The 22,215-nt window shown below is 42.2% G+C and overlaps 1 long non-coding RNA gene across 2 annotated transcripts; it reads right to left on the minus strand.

Moving 5' to 3' along the window:
• Window positions 1–236: 236 nt before the first annotated feature.
• LOC102141661 (uncharacterized) lies at window positions 237–20,535 on the minus strand. Of its 2 annotated transcripts, XR_010582794.1 has the most exons (4): window positions 20,510–20,535; window positions 20,182–20,270; window positions 579–683; window positions 237–458 (listed from the first exon to the last, which is right to left on the minus strand). It is a non-coding gene; the product is annotated as an uncharacterized lncRNA (long non-coding RNA). The 2 variants fall into 2 exon arrangements; XR_012427381.1 differs by lacking the exons at window positions 20,182–20,270; window positions 20,510–20,535 and adding an exon at window positions 18,435–18,674.
• Between the last annotated feature and the right edge of the window lie 1,680 nt (window positions 20,536–22,215).

Genomic DNA, 22,215 nt, shown 5'->3' on the forward strand with positions numbered 1-22,215 from the left:
TTATATATTGTTTGGAGCCAAAACTGATTCTAACTGATACAAAATTTGATTTCTGGCATTGTACATGGCTCGTCACTACTTTTAGCACCAAGTTGATTACGAGATATGAACAGTACACTGGGCATGATAAGGAGTGGATGAGTCAGCCCTACAATAGCATTTTAAAATAAAAGACAGCTCAAGGGAACTTGATCTAGTTATTCAAGTAGTGCATAACTAGTTAGGCCTAAGCGAGAGCCAGTTTGAGAAGATTGGTTTTATTTGTTGTTGCTGCTTTGTCACTTTGCCTCTAAGCTGTTTCTAGGTATCTCAGAAACTCCGCCTCCTGGACTGTGTGTGATGTGTCTTATACAGTGGGTAACCAGTTAACCTAGAGGCAGAAGTTCCTCATGTTTGTAGGTTTGACGTCTGTATCATAACATTGTAGGCAGATGACCTTTTATCACAGCACAGACATTCTGTGAAAATAGGACATTGTTATTTTAAAAATGGGTCTTCCCCCGGAAAGAGAAAGGCAAAGCTTTCCCCAGTCTCCCCTTTTGCAAGCCTGGGTCGTCTGCTCAAGCTGATGGGCTCACCTAACAGTTCCCGGTTCACACAGAGTCAGGTGGTGGTTGGATGAGGGGGTCTGCCCCTCATGCTCAAGGCTTCATTCTAAAGGGTACTCTACATTTGGAAAGTTCCTGTAACAGTATTTAATGTCACTGAAATTACTGTTAGTTACAGCTGGAAAATTCTGGGGAAAAATATACCATGGGACAGTGAGCACCTACACTGGCTGGGTTGGAGCCCTTTCTAAAGATTCTGGAAACACTCGTTGAAGAACTGACTCGATGTGATTCATTGCAGGTGAACCGATACGTCATCATTTATTTTAACATAGAAAATAGTATTAATGAGTCTGAAGCCCCTGACGCAGCTGGGGCCAGAGTGTGCCCTGCTTCTGGCAAGACATCGTGGTTTCATGGGCACAGGGTGGCTGGCACCCCTCCTCAGGTGCCGTGGTTCTGTAGTCAAAATGCGGTTCTGAAGTCAGCAATGTGGGAGGGATCTCTTACCAGTCTACACGATCTTCCTGATAGCATCACTTCCCCCTCCTTAGGGAGCATCTACATTTTGGCCAAACATTAGGAACTTAATATTTAATGTTAAAAGAGAAACTGTTTAGAAAGTCTAGGAACCTCTCATGTGCCTCGTGGCAATTATAAGATCCCTGGGCCCCCCTTAAACAAAGAGCTTTGTTCTTTTAAAGCAATTACCAGAAGTAAAAAAGCAATAATGCCAGTAAAACTTTTAAAGGCACAGGTGCAGGGAGACTATTGGAGTTCAGGCTGTCTGTGGGTAGCTGGTGATCTAGCTGTGACACAGGAAGATGCTGCCTTCTGGAGGGTGAAATCTCAGTGTCCCTACAGCCATTGCTCCTGCAAACCCCATCTGTGGTTGGTGGAGACATTAGCATTTAGTTGACACTTTTACCTTGGTTGGATGGAAGGTATTGCATTTCCATGGAGCATCATTGCATCTTGATGTATTGTCTACTAGGTTGCCAGCATCTTCAGTAGCAAGCTATGGTTAGGTTAGTCAAGTGATTCAGTCAGCAAAAATGGTGAGGTGGCCAGGCACCTTGGCTCACACCTGTAATCCCAGCACTTTGGGAGGCCAAGGTAAGAGAATGACTTGAGGCTAGGAGCTCAAGACCAGCCTGGGTAACATAGGGAGATCCCATTTCTGCAAAAAATCAAAAAAGTAGCCGGGTATGATGGTGCACACCTGTTGTCGCAGCTACTTGGGAGGCTAAGGTGCCAGGATCCGTTCAGCCCAGGAGTTTGAGTTTGAGTGAGTTTGTGACTGCACTACTGCGCTCCAGCCTGGGCAACAGAGTGAGATCTGTCTAAAAAAGAAGAAAAAAGAAAAACATGGTGAAGCATTATGAAAGAATTTTGCTTGTGAGTTGCCCTTTGGTGGTTGGAAGGAAGCTCGTGTCTTGGCTTCCATACTTGCAGCATTTGCCCCATGCTGCTTTCTCAGCCTCACCTGCGCCCATCCCTCCAATGGGCCCTGCCCATCCGAAGCTCTGTCCAGTACTGCAGCCCACGGTGCCACCCTTCCCGCCTTTGGTGCATGTCCTTCGGCCTGGAGTGATTTCTCAATGTGGCTGCCATCTTCACTGTGTGCGAGCTCCTTGTCTCCAGAGCCTACCTGCAACTTTGACCTTCTCTTCCTGGAGAAACCCCTCCTCAGGATCTGGTTTTCTCTATCAGACACTGTCCTCACTGAAGAAAGCTTGCCTTTCCTCCTTTCCATGCTTCAGGCTAACTTCAAATCCTTGTCTTCAAAGTTCTTTTTTTCTCCCCATTTTCCTCACTCTCACACCAGTCCCAATGTTTTCGATGTCAAATGGGCTACATTTGTAGTCTTGGTCAAGAATTCCTGTTGAGTAAGTGGGATAGCTCTCATACTGTATTTTTATTGATATGATCAGATTTATGTGTGTGTACATGGGAGCTGTTTTAAGAACTTAAAATTATGCAAGACCTCTGTAAACTTATTTTCATTCATCTGAATACATGATTTACTTACCTTAGTTAAAAATGACAGAAGGCCCTAGTTATACTGCTGCAGTTTGTTTTCAGACAACATTACATTTAAATATCTTTTCATGTTAGTACATGTAGAGTATCCTAATTCTTTTCGACCTTTGCGTGTAATGCTATGCTATGAATTCACTGTTGTATAGAAACATTTCCCTACTGATATTGGGACTAAAGAGTACATTCCTGCAAAATATTTTAATCATTTAAAAACACTTCTGTGTTTCTGTGCTTTCTGTAGAAAGTAAAAATGTTATGTTTTAAGAATCCTACCATTTGAAGGGTATTAGTCACATGAAGATAAGGAGTAACTTCGTTTTGTAAAATAATCAGTTCTAGTTTCCTGTGTTTAAATATATGTATGTATTTAGTTTGATGCATATATATGTAATTTGTATGTACCTCATAGATTTATGACCTGGGGGTATAATGCAGATAGATGTGTTACATGGATATATTGTGTAGTGGTGAAGTCTGGGAGTTTAGTGCACCTGTCGCTTTAATAGTGAACGTTGTACCCTATAGGTAATTTTTCAACCCTCACCCCCATCTCACCGGTGTCTATTATTGCCCTCTATAATTCCCTGTATACAATGGAACAGAAACTCTGTAACAAGTGCTATGTCTGGCACTGGGGACACACAGAGAAGAATAAGGCTGTACCCTGAGGAGCATCAGACAACCTAGGCCACTGGTAATACAAGGCAAGGGAAGAAGTAGTATTGTCTTCTAAAATAGGACCAGCTGGTTTTGACTTGGGACCAGGTCTAAGGGGACAGGCCTGGGTCTGGGGAACAGGCTGTGGAAAGGGTACTTCTGGGAGTTGGGAAATCAGCCTCAGATCTGCAAGAAGCAGCTTCTCTTCATCCTTAGGCGGTGGGTGTCTTCAAATGAGAGGACCCGGGAGCAGCAGGTTCTTGTACCACTGAAGGCTGTGACAAAGGTTACTAAACGCCCTCTGCCCCCAATCCCACCTCGAGATAACAGCCACGTATGTGTTCTTCAGCTCCTTCCTTCTGACTCAGAGGTCATTGAAATTTTTTTTTACAAGAATGTAATATATAATGTGTATATGTATATTTGGTGTGTGTGTTTATCTTTATATATACTGCTGCTCTTGTTTTCACTGGGCCAATTTATAAGAATGAGCTGAAGGGTTTATATATACATACACATATAATTTTTTTCGCTGCAGATCATATTCCAACCAATGGCTTAAGAGCACAAATTGTGGTCTCCTGACAGTAACCGTGCACGCTGTATGGTTTTTAACATCGTTTTAATCAGTAACTATTCGTTTTCTTATTCTGCTTTTTCTCATTTCACATTATCTTATGTATCCTTGTTTACATAGGTTCCTAATCTCCATATTTACCACTTTTTAATGACGTTCTATCCTTTCTCTGATAGAATGTCTCAGTACAGACTGACAGCTCCTCAGCTGTTGGGTTTAATGGGCGAGGAGGGGAAGGGCCTTCGGGAAAGAAGCCTCACTTATTGATTTCTCTCTTCACACCTGTGCACAGGTGCAATGGTTGGATTTGCTGAAATGGTAGAGGAAAGAAACCCACCGTGGTACTGTTTAACACAAAGTACTTAAGCGTACTCTAGGTTCTTTGAGCGGGAGATCATGAAACGTTCGGGGTATATTTTACTAATAGAAAAAAGTACAAGTCTTCCAATATGTAAACACGATTGAATTTACTATAAATTAGAGAAAAGATGAATGAATTCTTATTTCTTATTTTCCAGTTATCCCAACTACAGCACTTTGAGGCTGTTTGCTGTTCTGACATCTTGCATAGCGTTTTGTTGTCTTGAAATTTTATAAGAATTTAGGAGAAGACTAATTACTTAGCTACTAAGGGCTTCAAAGAGCTTCATTCAAAGTGAATATCTGGCTTACAATATGGAATCACTCCACTGCTTTTTTCTTATATTGTCCGATCACTTGGTCAGTTTGAAAAAGGTGCATACAGTGATACCAGAAAAAAGTTATTTTCTTGGTAGCTTTTGTTAGCTTCTTAGAACATCTGTTATCAAGCTGAGTTCATCATTCCTGGAGAGCAACTAAAGCCCTAACCAAATGTGACTTCACTGCCCGTATCATGGAAGATGATGGAGTTGGATTGGAATGTTGAGTGTTTGCCTTTGGTTTCTGAGGTCTATTTTCCAAAACGACGTGGTGAAAATGGAGTCGTACACTTTACTTTTCCAGAAAGCACTGGGTATGTATGATACCCCATTGGTTTAAGAACCTCATGTTTCAAGAGGCAGCTCGGTTATCTCCCTGTAATAACAACCAATTCCACAAACCAGTTGTTTGATATGTGGGGCTTGCAGGCCTCCTGGTTTGGGGATGGAAACAAGAAAACCAAATTGGAGTTGGCCTGAAACACAGCTACCCCTGAACACTCAGCTCTCTCTGACATGGGCTTGGCTTTGGAGACTGGGTTCTAGCCTAGAGAGGACACGAGTCAAGTCCCTGATGCTACGCGATGGAAGGACACGAGGGCCTGGTCATGCCAGGTCTGTGGGACTCTAAAAATGAAGGGCAACATCATGGAAAATATTGTGACTTAAGAGAGCATCTAAGAGGCAAAAAAGTGATTTTTTTCAAAGCAATGTAGATGAAATGTTACTTAGGAAGGCGTTAAATTGAGGTAACACGTGGCCCCTTTGGAAAATCATAGGAATACCAATACAAAATGGGAACAGACTGAAGAATTTGCTTCCTGGTGAGGTAACATTAATTTTGGAATTAGATACATCTGGCTGCACTAACAGTGGTTTTCCAACTCACAGGCAGTGTTTATTAAAATGCAGATTCCTAGGTTCTTACCCAGATCTAGTGAATCATGATCTCTGGAGGAGGTTCCTAGGTATCCTAATCTTGAGTGGGCTCTCCAGCTGATTTTGAAACACAGCTAAAGCTTTTAAGAGCTTACTATGTGCCAGACACTGTTTCGAGTGCTTGCTATGCATTATCTCACTTAGAATGTAAAATGATGGTACGAGCTCAGTATTATCATCTGTGTTTCATAGCCAAGGAAGCCAAGGCTTAGAGTAGCCATTGGACTTGCCCACGGTCACACAATGGATGATGGAGCGGGGATGTGAACACATGCAACGACGTGTCTTCAGAGTCCACACTCCCAGGCACCATGGTGCCTGCTCAGCTTTTTGTGCTCTTTGCACTCTGGGAACCGCTAAACAAACCAACTTCTCCGGCTGCCGATTTCCTCATTGGTAAAATGGATACAAACAAATTTGAAAGTGTAAAGCCTGTAATAGTAAATCTTGATAATGAAGAGAAGTCCAGCAGCTCTACTTCCTTAGGCTATGAAGAACATCTATGTGATGCAATGTTCTATATTTGTTGTTTGCGTTTATGGACAAACTTCAAATATGGTAATGGCAGTAATAATGAAGAATTTAAAAAAAATTGTTTAGCATGCTTTCTTAGATGTCCCTGTGCTGAGCAATTTCACTGTGGCTAGATCTGGATCCCTTCTTATCTTTGAACATTTCCATTCTCTTTATTTGATTTTTCTACGTTTAAAAACTTTTAGCCTGACAAAGAAAAGACGCCCTCTTCTTGGGGTCAAATATTTAAAGGCCAATGAGTTTAAACACAAGTATCTGTATAAGCAATAGTAAATACACCATCCGTTTGTCTACAGTGAAGAACTTTGATCAGTGACCTGCTGAGTTTTGGAAAATACATGAAGGCCTCCATGTATTTGTTGCCCTGGCAAAGATAACTTGCCAGGAATCTTTTCAGAGGATAAAGAGAATCACTTGTTTTTGAAATTAAAATCTTTTTTTTTTTTAAGGTGACAAATCTATCCTTTCGAATTTAAGAGCAGGAACTTAATTCAACAATACACTTACAAATTTATTGCCTGTTGCTGAGGCTAAATTTGACAAGGTGACCTTTTATTAGTCATTTGGCCAAAAAAAAAAAAAAAAAAAAAAAATTGGAATCTCTGTCAAGACTTTGCTCTTTCCAGCGTCACAGGGTGACTCATGTGAGGTTGAAAGCGAGTAGCTTTGGGCAGGACTGCCCTGGGGCACAGCTGTGACCTCTAGTTTTGGTGAGTTACAAAAATAGCTGTGGCTTATTTCCACTTGTTTATTCTCATGAGGCGTTTAAACAATGTGAATTGATGAACCACAAACTAATTTTTGTTAGGGGTTTCAGTACCTTTCCTAGAAAAACATTTCTAGCATGACCTGTAAGTAGGCAGAGCAAACTGCCCTCTTGTCTATCTCTAGGAGTAAGTTTTCTCTTCTAGAAGATAATGAGTGACATTGCTGAAGTCAGGCTGGTTGAGCACCAGGCAGGGGAGGAGAGGAAATCTACTCGACTAATAAGAACACATTATCCCTCCTGAATAATCCAGCCTGTTGCAAAAGTTTGCATAAAAAGGGTGAAATCATTGACTGATGTTTAGTCAGTGAATATTTGTCAAGTGCCTGCTATATGCCAGGTCCCAGCTACACAGTGATTTGTACAGAAAACAATGAAACCGGAAGTGGTTCCTAAGCCCCAGGATGTGGAGCCTAGGAACACGCAGTCACATACACAGCAAGTGCGGAAGCCCAGCGCTGCCAGGATAGGCCGAGCAGGGAAGCGCGGTGAGGGGCTGAGCTAGACGGGACACTCAGGAAGGCGTTTCTGGAGGGGTCATGTTTCAGCTGAGATCTGAAGGAGAAATAGGGTTCAGCTTGCCGAAGGATGAGGAGTACCTTCTGAGTAGAGGGAAAATGTCTTCAAGGCCTGGTGGAGGTGGTGGAGGTGGGGAGAGGAGTGATGTGTCTGATGAGTTGAAAGCACTGGGTGTCGCTGGTGCTTGGATATCCTGGGGTACAGATGGAGCCAATGACTTAGGCAGGAGAAGACCATGAAGAGCCTGTGGGCTCTGAGCTGGGGTAAGCTGCGGAAGGATTTTAGGCAAAGTGTGATAAAATCAGATTTGCATTTTGTAAAGAACTTTCTGTCCACCATGTGGAGAACAAACACAGATAGACAGGCCAGAAGTATGGAGACAAGTCAAGAGGTTGAGGCATGGGCAGGCACGGTTTCTAGGATGAGGGTGGTGGTGAGGATGGAGACAGAGACACGTAGGAAGGAAAATCTCCCTTGACTGGGAGAGGGACCATTTAAACACAGTGAGAGAGAGAGAAAGACTGGATTGACTGCCAGCGTTGAAGCATCTCCAAATGGTGGACGGTGGTTTTACTCACTCAGAGAGGAACCACTGGAAGCAGACTAAGGTTGTTATTGTTGGAAATGTTATGAATTTAGATGCATATAGTGTTGAAGCATGTCTTTCTGATATCCCAATAGAGACAACTAGAGACATCCATCTAGCTATATAGCTCTGGATCTCAGAAGAGCAATCAAGATTGGACAAAAGAATTTGGGAGTCTCTGTATGGCCATGGGTATTGATAGAGTGTGAAAGGAATGAACTATAAATGAACTTTGAGAAATTACAACATTTAATGACTGAGTGGAGGAGGATGAGCCAGCAAGGAAGATTGAGAGGGACATGCAGGAGGAAAACCAAGAGAATGCAGTTTCCTGGAAACCAAAGGAAGGTGGTATTTCAAAGAGAGAGAATAATAGTCAGTGGTGCCAAAAGCTACAGATGGTCCAGTAAGATGAGGAGGGACCAGATTCCATTGGATTTAGCAACACGGAGATTCTCAGTAACTTCAGGAGGATTAACTTCAGAAATTAATGTGAAATCCAGGGGCAGGGGCGTGTTTTACCCAATGCAGAATATAACAATATTTTTAGGGCACTAATCATAAAGTTAAAGCACAGATACATACTGACCTCTGGCTGACTGATTTCAGAGATATGCCATATGGATATTTCTGGAAAGATTTGTAGCTTTCTGGACAAGCAGTGGGGTGGGGAAGAAATGTAGCAAGTTTATGTGTGGGGGGAAAGAAAAGTAGTCAGAAGCCCTGAGTGTTAGTATTTGCAGCCAAAACTCAAAAGCAGGCCAGGTGATCAGAGGTGCAGCTCTTGCATCTCTAAAGCTGCAGGACTAGGATATAGTTGCCAGAATCTATGAAAGTGTGAGTGCTGTGGGTCTTGCCTCGTGAAGGCAGAAAGGTGCAATGAGAGTCTTGTCCATTCTATCGCCAGCTGTATTAGTCTGTTCTCATGCTGCTAATAAAGATGTACCCAAGATTGGGTAATTTATAAAGGAAAGAGGTTTAATGGACTCACAGTTCCACATAACTAGGGAGGCCTCATAGTCATGGCAGAAGGGAAGGTGAAAAGCAAAGGCACGCCTTATATGGCAGCAGGCAAGAGAGCTTGTGCAGGGGACACGATGTATAAAACCATCAGATCTTGTGAGACTTATTCACTACCACAAGAATCAACCCCATGATTCAATTATCTCCCCCTGGTCCTGCCCTTGACTCCTGGGGATTACTACAATTCAAGGTGAGATTTGGGTGGGGACACAGCCAAACCATGTCACCAGCTCTGCATTATATTGGGGGTAACTCTGCTTGCTTTTTTTTTTTTTTTTTTTTTTGGTTGTTGTTGTTGTTGCTATTTTCAACTGGGAATGACACTGTTCTAGGTTTCTTTTCCTGAGGTCATTTGCAGTTTTGAAATTGTAATAATTACGTTCATCAAGGTGAACATCTAATTTTGCATGCTCAATTAAGCTAATCTGGCATTTGCTGTCCTGTCTTCATCATTGGATGAGCTAATTCTTTGTACTTTTTTTTTTTAAATCACAGTATTTTGTCTCCCCACTTGCCTTTTAATCCTCTGTGCATGTGGCAGTGAGCTGTGGCACTCCGTCAAAGGATGAAGTCATGTTTGCTCCCCTGAGGCCTTCTCTGTGTAATCGTGGTCTCTGTATAACACCAAGGCCGCAATTTTCAGGAATAAACACAGATGGGAATGGATGATTCCCTGGTTTCATAAAACCTCTAAGCAACATTAGATAATGCTCATTGATAGAAGTAAAACTCAATTATTCTCTGTGCCAGTAGTTTTTATGTCTCATAAGAGATTCTACTGGAGGGATCACTGGGTATTTCAAAGATGTTTGGAAACAACACGTTGATGGAATTGTCTTCAATGGAAAGTCATAAATGTTTGCTGATGATTTTTGGTGGGTCTATCAAAATCAATTAACCCTACCATTGTTTCATTTTGTGCTCACTTAAAAAATAAGTATTGAAGAGGACGAATTTTGCAGCAATGGGGAAAATACTCCTGAATACTGAAAACTCTTTGAATTCTAGAAGAATAGAAACTTGAGAATTGTTCCTCAATGGGAGAAATATTTAGAAAGGCAATTTTCATCACTTTGTATTTTTCCGTGCAAGTGGAATAGTTAAAAACATAGTGATTTAAGCTGACTCAAAGTATGATGAAAGAAACATGAAATTTCTTCTAAGTGGGGTATTTAAAAATCATATTGAAATCTGAGGATGCTATGGAAGCTGTTAAAAGTTTATTCACTGGAATATGTACAACATATATTTTGCACAGGAAAAAATGTTTTTTGATATAATGACATTTATGATGTAAAATATAATAGGACACAACTTCAACTTGAATGTTTAAGAGGAATTAAATAAGATCACGGCTGCAAAGTTCTCAGCACAGTGCCTGGTGCACTGTGTATGCAGATGGCAGCTGGTGTTACAAGCCTCTCACTTCTCTAAAGAATTCTTCACTAGAGCAATGCTGGTGACATGTCTGCACATCATGGGAACTTTTGGGAATCTTATGTACACCCAGTGTCTTTTCTCAAGACAAGCTGCATACTCACAAAGGCCAGGTACTTTGCCTCAAACTGACTGGCCCAGTTTGGGGCATTAACCAACAGTGTCCGAATATGAGATGTAATTTGTTTACAAGGTGCTTCAGCCGTTCTGTGGTGAGGTTGCCTATTGAGTAGTTATCAGTTGACACATCTGACATTTTTTCAATGTCCTAAAAGATTCTTGGTAACATCAGGAAGATTGACTTCAGAAATTAATGTGTAATCCAGTGGCAGGAACATATTTTATCCATTTTTTTCAACATTTTACATTGAAAAAAATGTCAGATGTGTCAACTGGTAAAAACAAAAGGGATATGTCATAAGATCAATCAGTAAAAACAAAAGGGTTGTATCATAAGAGGGAGAAGGGAAAGACTTAGATGGAGAATAAGGCAGAGAGAGAAGCTGCACCGTGGGGATAATGGCATCAGTGGAGGCAGTCGTGGGCATCTGCTGATGAAGGGTGCTTATGGTCCAGTAAGATGGGGAGAGACCATGGACTGTGTGGGGCTCAGACAGTGTGGAGCCTACTTCATTTCTCCACTAGGCCTGGCTGTGTAGTTTCAGAGATGTCCTCTGAGTTTTCTTTCTTCAATATCTTCAACACCTCAGGCTGTGCTTCTCAAAATTTCCAGTGAAAGTACCCCACAGTCTGATAGTCGAGATGGGGAGCCTTGGAGATCTGGAGATCCAGGCTGGAGCTGCAGGCAGATTCCCTTCACTTCTCTACTTCTCTATGAGATTCCCTTCGCTTTTTCTTAGGATCTCAAAAATGTACCTGATTTTCATACTTCAGTCTGTAATAGATTTATTTGAATTGGGGGGAAGACTGTCATCCAGAGAACAGATGCAGTAAGAAAATGTGCTGCTATTTGAGTACCACATTTGGAGAATTGATTTAAGCAACCTGGCACACCTCTGTTCTTTACAAACTAAATGGCCAGAGAACAAGATGACCTCACTTTTTCCCAGAAAGCGGAGAGGGTCATTTGCAGTCTCTTGTAAAGATTGAAAGGGGGTCTGTAACCCAAGCTACAGGGTCCCCTCATGCAGCTGGTCCTGGGACCCAAATTAGTATTTACCATTTTCTTTCTTTACTGCCCATTCAAGATTCTTCACCACTAACCAACATTTCAGTGGGTCTGGGTGGTTTGACCAATGGGATAATCCAGGCCTTTAGCCCTGAGGGGTGTGAACTCTTAGTTGCCTTGCTTTTATAGGTGTGTGATTGAAGACATTGCTATTTACGGCTGCCATGGAGCATGAAGGCACCTTGTGGGACTGTAGGCAACAATGCAACTGTGGAGAGATGCATAAACTACACTTGGCTTGACAGCCCACTGTAGACAGTGGTGGTTCAGAGTCCTTGATATTTTGCTCTTTTCATGTAATGTTTCTTAGATGCATTTCCGAGTAACAATAGAATTCACACATGAAGCAGTTCATTTTTAGCTTCTCTGCTTCTCTACAGTGTTTTAAGTACACTGATATGTTATCATTTCTTTAGTCAGTATTCAACTACAAGATATTTATCTCTGTATTATTTTTTGGCTCCCAGCTTTTGGGATATCCAGCTTCCTTGGGCAATACTTCTCCATGATCTTTCCAGTTGGATATTTGAAAATACAGTGGAAATAATTACATCTTAGACACAAAAATCTACTTGATGGTGTATCAGTTTATAAAAGAGGGGATGTAGACTTAAAAATTTCAAAATCAGAACTTTTAGTAATCATCTAAAGTTATTAATAGATTAAAAAATAATTCCAAGGATTTAATGATATGCTTTACCATAATCATAACAAGTTGTGCAAACATATTCATAGAAATCATTAATATATGTTAAGTACCTTGCTAAGCATTTTACTGGTATAACCTCATATAATAATCTCCTGTGATTATCCACAATTTATGGATAAGAAAATATATCCAGTCAGTAGTGGAGCTGGGACTCGAAGCTGAGACTGTGGAGACAGCAAAACCCATCCCACGAGGCCAGTGAGAAGAGATCAGGTCAGTTTCAAAGTGAAGGCATTAAAATATGTGTAAGAACACCCTTGGGTGTAAGATGGGCCCCAACCCTCTGCATTTATGCTGAACCCACCAAAATGTCAAACATTGAATCCCTTTGAAAACTGTCCTTGGCTAAGTCTAAGAACAGGAGCTGGATTTCACCACATAGGCCATATGTTTGCAGCCCTCCAATTCTTATGGAAGCATTTTGAAAGCACTTTCACTCCAAAACAAGTTAAAAAGATCGCTCTAATCAGCAGCTCAACAATTTAAACTACATGTTGGCTTAATTAAAACATTTAGATCACAGTTGGATATTATTTCTCTATTGAAATATTTTCCACAAGGATATCATTTTTTGTGAGGTAGATTAGTAAACAGATGAAGGTAAAATATCTGAGACATGGGCTCATTCATTGGAGAGAATTTATTGTATTCCCTTTGGAGTTGTTGTAGGATAATGACAGGAATGGAAACATGCATTCACGTAACAATCATTTACTCATTTATCAAGAACGTATTCAGCTGGTGCTGTGTGGCAGACATCCTGTTAGTTGCTATGTCTACAGATAGTTCAAAGTGCTGTTTTCTTAGTACAGTACAGATTGTTTTAAAGTGCCACTAAGGAGGTATTTCCATAGTTCATCTGTAGAAGCAGTCTTTTTAGGCGTTTCCTGTTCTATGCTTTTATTCTTTAATAGTTACAACAATTATATAAAAGGGCTAGGGATGTCATCCTACAGTTATAGAGTGTTAGATTTGGAATTACATCAAGGACACCTTCTTCATTCCACAGATACGAACTGACGCCAGGAAGCACAGTAACCTGGAAAAGTTTGCAGAACAATTTAGAGGTGCAGGCAGGAGTGAAACCAAGCCCCTTATTTCTCCCTTGTCTTTATTTTACTACGCTACTGAAAATGAAGGCATAAATGTTTATCCTCAAGGTGAGAAATCCATTTTAACCCATTCTAGATATATAATAAGTTATGAATATCTCCTGCAAAGCTCATAACTCTCCAAATAATCTCAACAGATTCAACATGCAATGCCAAGAAATTCTTAATTATAAACTAAATAGTTCATTAAGACATTAAATCCACTTGATCATGGTGGATAAGCTTTGTGATGTGCTGCTGGATTCAGTTTGCTGGTATTTTATTGAGGATTTTTGCATCGATGTTCATCAGGGATATTGGTCTAAAATTCTCTTTTTTTTTGTTGTGTCTCTGCCATCCCTGGGATGCAAGGCTGGTTCAACATATGCAAATCAATAATAGTAATCCATCATATAAACAGAACCAAAGACGGAAACCACATGATTATCTCAATAGATGCAGAAAAGGCCTTTGGCAAAATTCAACAGCCCTTCATGCTAAAAACTCTCAAAAAATTAGGTATTGATGGGACATATCTCAAAATAATAAGAGCTATTTATGGCAAACCCACAGCCAATATCATACTGAATGGACAAAAACTGGAAGCATTCCCTTTGAAAACTGGCACAAGACAGGGATGCCCTCTCTCACCACTCCTATTCAACATAGTGTTGGAAGTTCTGGACAGGGCAATCAGGCAGGAGAAAGAAATAAAGGGTATTCAGTTAGGAAAAGAGGAAGTCAAATTGTCCCTGTTTGCAGATGACATGATTGTATATTTAGAAAACTCCATCATCTCAGCCCACAATCTCCTTAAGCTGATAAGCAACTTCAGCAAAGTCTCAGGATATAAAATCAATGTGCAAAAATCACAAGCATTCCTATACACCAATAACAGACAAACTGAGAGCCAAATCATGAATGAACTCCCATTCACAATTGTTTCAAAGAGAATGAAATACCTAGGAATCCAACTTACAAGGGATGTGAAGGACCTCTTCAAGGAGAACTAAAAACCACTGCTCAACGAAATAAAAGAGGACACAAACAAATGGAAGAACATTCCATGCTCGTGGATAGGAACAATCAATATGGTGAAAATGGCCATACTGCCCAAGGTAATTTATAGATTCAATGCCGTCCCCATCAAGCTATCAATGACTTCCTCCACATAATTGGAAAAAACTACTTTAAAGTTCATATGGAACCAATAAAGAGCCCGCATTGCCAAGACAATCCTAAGTCAAAAGAACAAAGCTGGAGGCATCACACTACCTGACTTCAAACTATACTACAAGGGTACAGTAACCAAAACAGCATGGTACAGGTACCAAAACAGAGATATAGAGCAATGGAACAGAACAGAGTCCTCAGAAATAATACCACACATCTACAACCATCTGATCTTTGACAAACCTGACAAAAACAAGAAATGGGGAACGGATTCCCTATTTAATAAATGATGCTGGAAAACTGGCTAGCCATATGTAGGAAGCTGAAACTGGATCCCTTCCTTACTCCTTATACAAAAATTAATTCAAGATGGATTATAGACTTAAATGTTAGACCTAAAACTGTAAAAACCCTGAAAGAAACTAAAAGAAAACCTAGGCAATACCATTTAGGACATAGGCATGGGCAAGGACTTCATGACTAAAACACCAAAAGCAATGGCAACAAAAGCCAAAACTGACAAATAGGATCTAATTAAACTAAAGAGCTTCTGCACATCAAAAGAAACTACCATCAGAGTGAACAGGCAACCTACAAAATGGGAGAAAATTTTTGCAATCTACCCATCCGACAAAGGGCTAATATCCAGAATCTGCAAATAACTTAAACAAATTTACAAGAAAAAAATCAAATAATCCCATCAAAAAGTGGGTGAAGGATATGAACAGATACTTCTCAAAGGAAGACATTTATGCAGCCAACAGACACATGAAAAAATGCCCATCATCACTGGCCATCAGAGAAATGCAAATCAAAACCACAGTGAGATACCATCTCACACCAGTTAGAATGGCGATCATTAAAAAGTCAGACTGCCCCCAATAATCCCTCAGTGACTGACACTTGAATATAAACTTGTAATATGAATGGTTCTTCCGAAGAATCTCACAGGCTCCAATTTGGCAGTGATGAGAAACCTTGCAGGGTTTTGAGGCAAATGCCTTAAAACGAAGAATAAAATGAATATTAAAGAGAACACAGGCTCTTCGTGGTCTTCCCCTGAGTTAGCACATGGGAGGATATGCATAGGTTATATGCAATACTTTGTATCAGAGACTTGAGCATTCATGGCTTTTGGTATTTGAGGGGGGTCTTGGAACAAATCCCCCACCGACAATAAGAGGCAACTATATGTGTCCAATCTAGGTCACCTACAACTTTGGATGTCTTTCCTTCTTCTATCACATATATGTGTGTGTGTATATATGTGTGTGTGTGTGTATGTGTGTGTGTGTGTATAGTTGTTTGGTTTTCACGGGAAACAGACTGTGACATTTACATGCAGATAGCTGATTTAATGGGAAATAACACTATTTCCCACTAAGGCTGAGGAACAACACCTGTTGGAGGTGAGACGACTGGGTTGGGCCAGGAGGTATTAATATTTGAACCTCAATGGGATTGCAACAGCGGCCTCAGCCAATTCTGCAAGGAGCTCTGGGACTGGGTTGACTCTTCATAGTTGTCCAGCCTTGAGATAATGTACCCAGGCCTCTGAATGTCCCCAGCCCCTGTCTAGTCATTGGAAAGGGAATGCCTCTGGGCATGGAACAGGAGTTTGAGAAATGAACAGAGTTGGTCTGGGACCTGTCTGCTGCTCTGTAAAATAATCTTTGAAGACCAAGTGACTGAAATCACATTGAGAAAATGAGACTTGAGGCAATTGGTGAGTAGTTGTTATGATACTTAAAATAGTTGATAGGGCTGAAGGTAGAGAGATGAGTTATAATTTGGACATGTCTCTTTTTTACTTTTCTGACAAAGCAATCCAGATTCTTTTGCTGGAAGGGAGATGTTTAAATGGCATAAACCTTCTCCTTGATTGCCTGGAGCTGTGGTTGGGAAGCCCAAACAGGCAATGATGGCGGATCAATTGCTGCATTGAAAAAAATTTTATTCAACATTAACTTCTTAGCAGGACTTTGGAAACTGGCCCAGTTCTCTACTGGCTTAGCAAATGCCTGGAAAATGGGACTTAAAAACAGTAACATAAATCAAAGGGTTAGGGCAAGGAGATATGGATGTCTAGGAGGACAGCTACAGGTTCCTGAAGATTAAGCTTTTCCTGTGCAGTTTGGTATCACAGCCTAATGAGCAATGCGTTTGGCAGGTGGATCCTGCTTGAGAGTAGGATACAGAAATTAGGAAAGAAATGAAGAGTTCTAAAGGGAGTATTTTTTAGATTTAAGAAGGTAAAAAATTCAAAATAACAACTCTAAAAATTAAAAAATCTCAAATGTCTTACGTTCATCATTATGGAAATGGTGTTTATCTTCTATCACAGGATGCGATTAGAGATGTATGTGGCGTATGTGAACAGTCTTGGCCCCCAGGATGTTGAAGGTGAGAAAACTGTGTCATAGCTGGGATCATTGAGAGAAAAGAGGGTGTTCAGCCCGGACCCCTTCTAACAAGAGAGCTGATGGTGGCCTTTGTTTTTAGTAGAGACGGGGTTTCGCCGTGTTCGCCAGGATGGTCTCGATCTCCTGACCTTGTGATCCGCCCGTCTCGGCCTCCCAAAGTGCTGGGATTACAGGCTTGAGCCACCGCGCCCGGCCCGATGATGGCCTTTGAATATGAAATTCTGATGTGCACAAAAGAAAATAACCTTGTTTACATTGTGTTGCTCCAGAGAAAAGAACAGGAAGCAATGAGAAGACACAGGGAGAGAGATTTTGATTCAAGCTAAGAAACCACCTTCTGACATTAGGGTCAGGGAGGCCTGGGGAAGTGGCGCCCCCCACTGGACGTCCTCCCACAGAGGGAGGTGACCGTCTGCAGGACCCTGAGGAGGCGTTTTCTAGACTGAACGGGACAGCAGGCCATATATCCGCTAAAGGCCTTCCTTATTCTGGGATTTTATTACTCTGGGTCCTCAGAGACAAATTTGTCATCCTGGTTCCTTTTTGTCTTCAGTCATCACACCACCGTGACCATGACTAGGTTGGCGTGTAAAGGGGGCTCTCGTTAGACATGGCCTCTTCCCCTGCAACTCTGATGTCAGTGTAGCCCAGAGGAGGGGGCAAGGCCTTGTAGTAGAGTGTGGATTTGGAATCGGGCAGTTTTACGTTTAAATTCTAGCTGTTATGTTGCTTGTATAAGTCACGCCACTTTTCTAATGATTCGACTTCTCTGCATAATACTTAAGTTAAATAACACTTGAGTAACGATACTTAAGTTAGGTGACAGGAACTGTTTGAAAGTGCCTAGCTCCCAGCAGGGTCCACAAACGCAAATTTCTCTTTCTCCAGAACTCTGCGTGTTTCCCTTCTGATTGCAGTTATTACGTGATCGCACATAATGTTCAACAACTCAGCTCCCTCTGGTACTTCCTTCTGCCAAAACTAGGTCTTAGAGATTCACTGTGGCTGAAAAAAGTCAGGAAGGAAAATGGAGAGGCCAAGAGGCAAAGCACAGCCTGGCCTGGTATTTCTCATCTTCTTCAGAACCCAGCACATCACCTTGCCCGCTAAGTCGTCTCCTTTATATCTTACTTCTCTCTGTGACATCATCATTGTCCACATCATCTGGCCCCTGGTCCCATCTATCTTGGGCAGGTGGCTGAAAAGTCGACCCAGTGTCCCCAGGAGATACTACCAGGCTTCCTCCAGGAAAGACAGGAGCCTAAATGACTGGAAGAGCCAAGAGCTGGATGGGGATATTCAACCTGCACCTGTTCCTTGCAGGTGCAGGTTGAATATCCCCATCACACTGTGAAGTCCCCTGATATGGGACCTGTTGCCTCTCCCAGTACCCTGCACATGCCTGGATGTTGGCGGGATAGATGGATATGGAAATCTGTCACTTTAGTAGAGTTTGGGAAATGCTCTTCTACAAATTTAAAAGAGATGATAAAAACCGGATATGACATTTTAAATGAGAGAGAAAATTCTAAATACTTACAAGGAAATCAATACGGTTCCTCTGTGGTGATATTGTTGAAAATACCAGAGACTCTTTTCATGGTTTTACTCAGCTTTTGTCTGTATAAATCTGAGTCTATGACATGCGTCGCTATGAGGGAGGACCCTTTTACTGGTTCTATGTGCTGATGTCCTGGATATCCCAGGGGCTGCTACTGATGGCTCGGACCTGCAGGCCTCTCTGCACAGCTGCCGGGGGAATGGAGCTGCTTCCATTATTTCTCACTTGTCTCTGTGACATCATCATTGTCTACATCATCTGCCTCTGGTCCCTCCTGCAGGCCTAGGCATCTTGGGCAGGTGGCTGAAAAGTGGAGCCAGTGTCCCCGGGATAGGGAAGTCCCTCCCCTTGAACGGACCTAGGCTCTTTATATCTTCTCCTGTAGTGCTGGGCCAATAACTGACTGCTTTATGGAAAAAAAAATACAGAAAACAAACAAGCAAACAAAAACCCACCTTGCGTTCATGCCCCAAGACTGAGCAGACTCTGTGGTACGGTTTATTCCCCAGAGGCCCCATGGGCTCAGGCTGAAGCCCGACCGCATCGGAGACCACATCCTTTTTCACTTTTCTTTCCTCCCTTCCAGATACGGCTCCCACCAACCCCCGCATGTTTCTCGTGAGTGCACTCCGTTAATAAATGTCTTGCACAAACATCCCCTTCTCAGGTTCTGCTCCAGGGAACAGTACCCAGGACACTACCAGCATCTCTCCCTCCACGACACACACCTGTCATCCCACACGTCAAAAGGCATCCCATGTAACAGGATACAAGCACGACTGCGAACACACTCACTGCCCCCGCCCCCACAATGAGGAGACAGAGGAAAAGTCCATCACTCATCTCGAGAGAATTTTTGGAGCCACTGTTCTTGGAGCCCGTTACCTCTGGGTGAGATTCATTTTTCCCCTATTTCTGTTTTAACTTTTTACATTTTCAAAGTGAGAAAAAAGGTGGGTGCAATGGCTCACACCTGTAATCCCAGCACTTTGAAAGGCTGAGGTGGGAGGATCACTTTAGGGCAGGAGTTTGAGACCAACCTGGGCAATATAGTGAGACCCCATCTTCACTGAAAATGAAAAAAAAATTAGCTGAGGATGGTGGTATGCACCTGTAGTCCCCAGTTACTCTGGAGGCTGAGGTGAGAGGATCTTTCAACTCAGGAATTTAAGGCTATTATGAGCTGTGATTGTACCACTGCACTGCACTCCAGCCTGGGTGATAGAACGAGATCCTGTCTCAAAAAAAAAAAAAAATAATAAATTAAATTAATAGGCCGGGCATGGTGTCTCATGCCTGTAATCTCAGCACTTTGGGAAGTCAAGGAGGGTGGATCATCCGAGGTCAGGAGTTCGAGACCAGCCTGGCCAACATGGTGAAACCCCGTCTCTACTAAAGGTAGAAAAATTAGCTGTGCATGGTGGTGGGCACCTGTAGTCTCAGCTACTCGGGAGGCTGAGGTAGGAGAATGCCTCGAACCCAGGAGGCAGAGGTTGTAGTGAGCCATCGTGCCAGTGCACTCCAGCCTGGGCGACAAGTGAAACTCCATCTCAAAAAAAAAAAATAAAAAATAAAGGAGGAAGGCTGAACAAATCGCCAAGATCATGTTGCATGTTGTTGGTTGAGACTGGAGGCTTCTACAGGGATGATGAAGTAAGTGAAATGACTGACAATGCTCATAAATGTTAATTTGCTGATTAATCTATGTGGTGACAAAGTAAATTACCTGGTCACCCAGAAGGACTGCCACAGACTCTGTCCTCCGGGAGAATTTTGCTTGGCCATTGTTCTTCCAGAGCATTTGGGGGGTTTTCTCTGTGGAGGTGGGACAGGGAGGTCTTAGTAACAATCAGCCATTACCAACATGGTTTATACTTACGCTTGAACATTTCAGGGGGCTGTTAGTTTGAGGGATTTTTCTTGCATGACCATTCTTGTAAAACTCTGGTCAGCCATGTGCCGGTTTCATTTTTGAGAATTGTATTTGTCCGGAATAGTGTTGAAACATCTTGGTGAATCTGCTGGCTGGCTGTACTTTCAGGGCTAAGCCATACCTGTGAGTCTTCTGATTTTTAGACGAAATTCTGGGGTTATACCTATGTTCATGATTTTTTTCCTTAATGACCTCAGAGCATGAGCACGATATTGTAGACTGGAGTTTCGGCACGGATTTCAGGGTGCATTTCTTCGCAAATCTGCTTTGGAGTCTTGCCAAAATGTTGCATCACAGACAACCGAGTATTACAAGGGGAGGAATCATCACTTTTACTTGGTGGTGGAGAAGGTACATGCTGAAGGGCTTGCTAACATTTCTGGCTCCTCCTGTGTATCCTGAATCCAACTGCTGGTAATCTTTTCAATCAGTTCATAATCTCTCTCTCCCTGTGTCTCTCTCTCTGTCTCTCTCTCTCTCTGTCTCTCTCTCTCTCTCTCTCTCACACACACACACACCCATGGTGGCCACCACAGTTTGGCCAGACTAATAGCGGATGCTGTGCTGTGCTCTAGCTCTCTGCGTCAGTGGGCTGTCCTCTATTCTCTCTTCTGTTGACTTCCGCTGAGCAGCGTTGGCTGAGGCTTGCCACTTCTCTGACCTTTACTGAAGGCCATAAGGAATCAATAACTCAATCCGATATTCTGACATTTAAAATGATGAATTCCTCTAAAGTCTAGCTATCTGATGAAGTAAAACATCTGATTTCCAAGAAACAAGACATACTGCTATCGTTAAACATGCATTGCGGCTCTCCACCCCAGGACAGTAACTTCCTGCTGGTCCCGATCCACTCTGACACTTGTTCTCTGCAACCCCATTTTGAATACCAATTTTATATTAATTTCAGTGGTTTGACAGCAAGTGATAGAAATCCTCACAACCTACTAGAAATCCTCAAAATCTACAGAAGAGTAAAAGAGAATTTTTACAGTAGGATCTCCTGGAATTCTAGGGTAAGAGTAAACTTAAGCCTCTGTTCCATTTTGTGCTGCTGGGAAACCAACAACTCCAAAATGTAGTGGTATAGAACAACCATTTTATATGCTCCTGAATACTTGGGTGAGGAACTCTGACAGGACATGACAGGGATGGCATGCGTTGCACGTGCTCCACAGTGTCTGGGCCTCCGCTGGAGGATTGAGAGCCTGGGGACATGCAGGCACCTGGGAACTAGAGTCCTGGAGATGTTATCATCTGTGTGTGTGGTGGCTGATGCTGGTTGTCAGCAGACACTCATTTGGGGCTGTCACTGGAACATCTACGTGACCTCGCCATGTGACCTGGGCCTCCTCACAACATGGTGGTCTCAGGATGGTCAGGCTCTTTCCACGGTGGCACAGAATCCAAAGGCGAATGCCTCAGCTTAGAAGGCAGAAGCTGACTTGCCTTTTGTGACCTAGCTTTAGAAATCACACAGCACTAATTCTGCTGCATTCTCTTGGTTACAAGCGAGTCACAAGCCCAACCAGATTCAACAGGAGGCGAACTGGACTTTACCTCTTAATGGGAAAATGAATGGCAAGGTCTTAGAAGAGCATAGGGAATGGAAGATGATACCGTTTTAGCCATCTTTGGAAAACAGTCTAGAGCCTCTCCATGATACGAAAATCAGTATTTGCAAAACCATCAGATACACGAACAGTTGCGTTACACCTATTTCATACTGCTTTCCATTTTATTATGAGTTACTTTTCAGTTCGCCTGTGGGATAGGGGAGAAGAAGACGTTATTCCATGACCTTCAATATTAGGTTTTTAAAACTGG

The sequence above is a fragment of the Macaca fascicularis genome, chromosome 18 (genome assembly GCF_037993035.2).
Source record: "Macaca fascicularis isolate 582-1 chromosome 18, T2T-MFA8v1.1".
In the NCBI taxonomy this organism is placed as follows: Eukaryota; Metazoa; Chordata; class Mammalia; order Primates; family Cercopithecidae; genus Macaca; species Macaca fascicularis.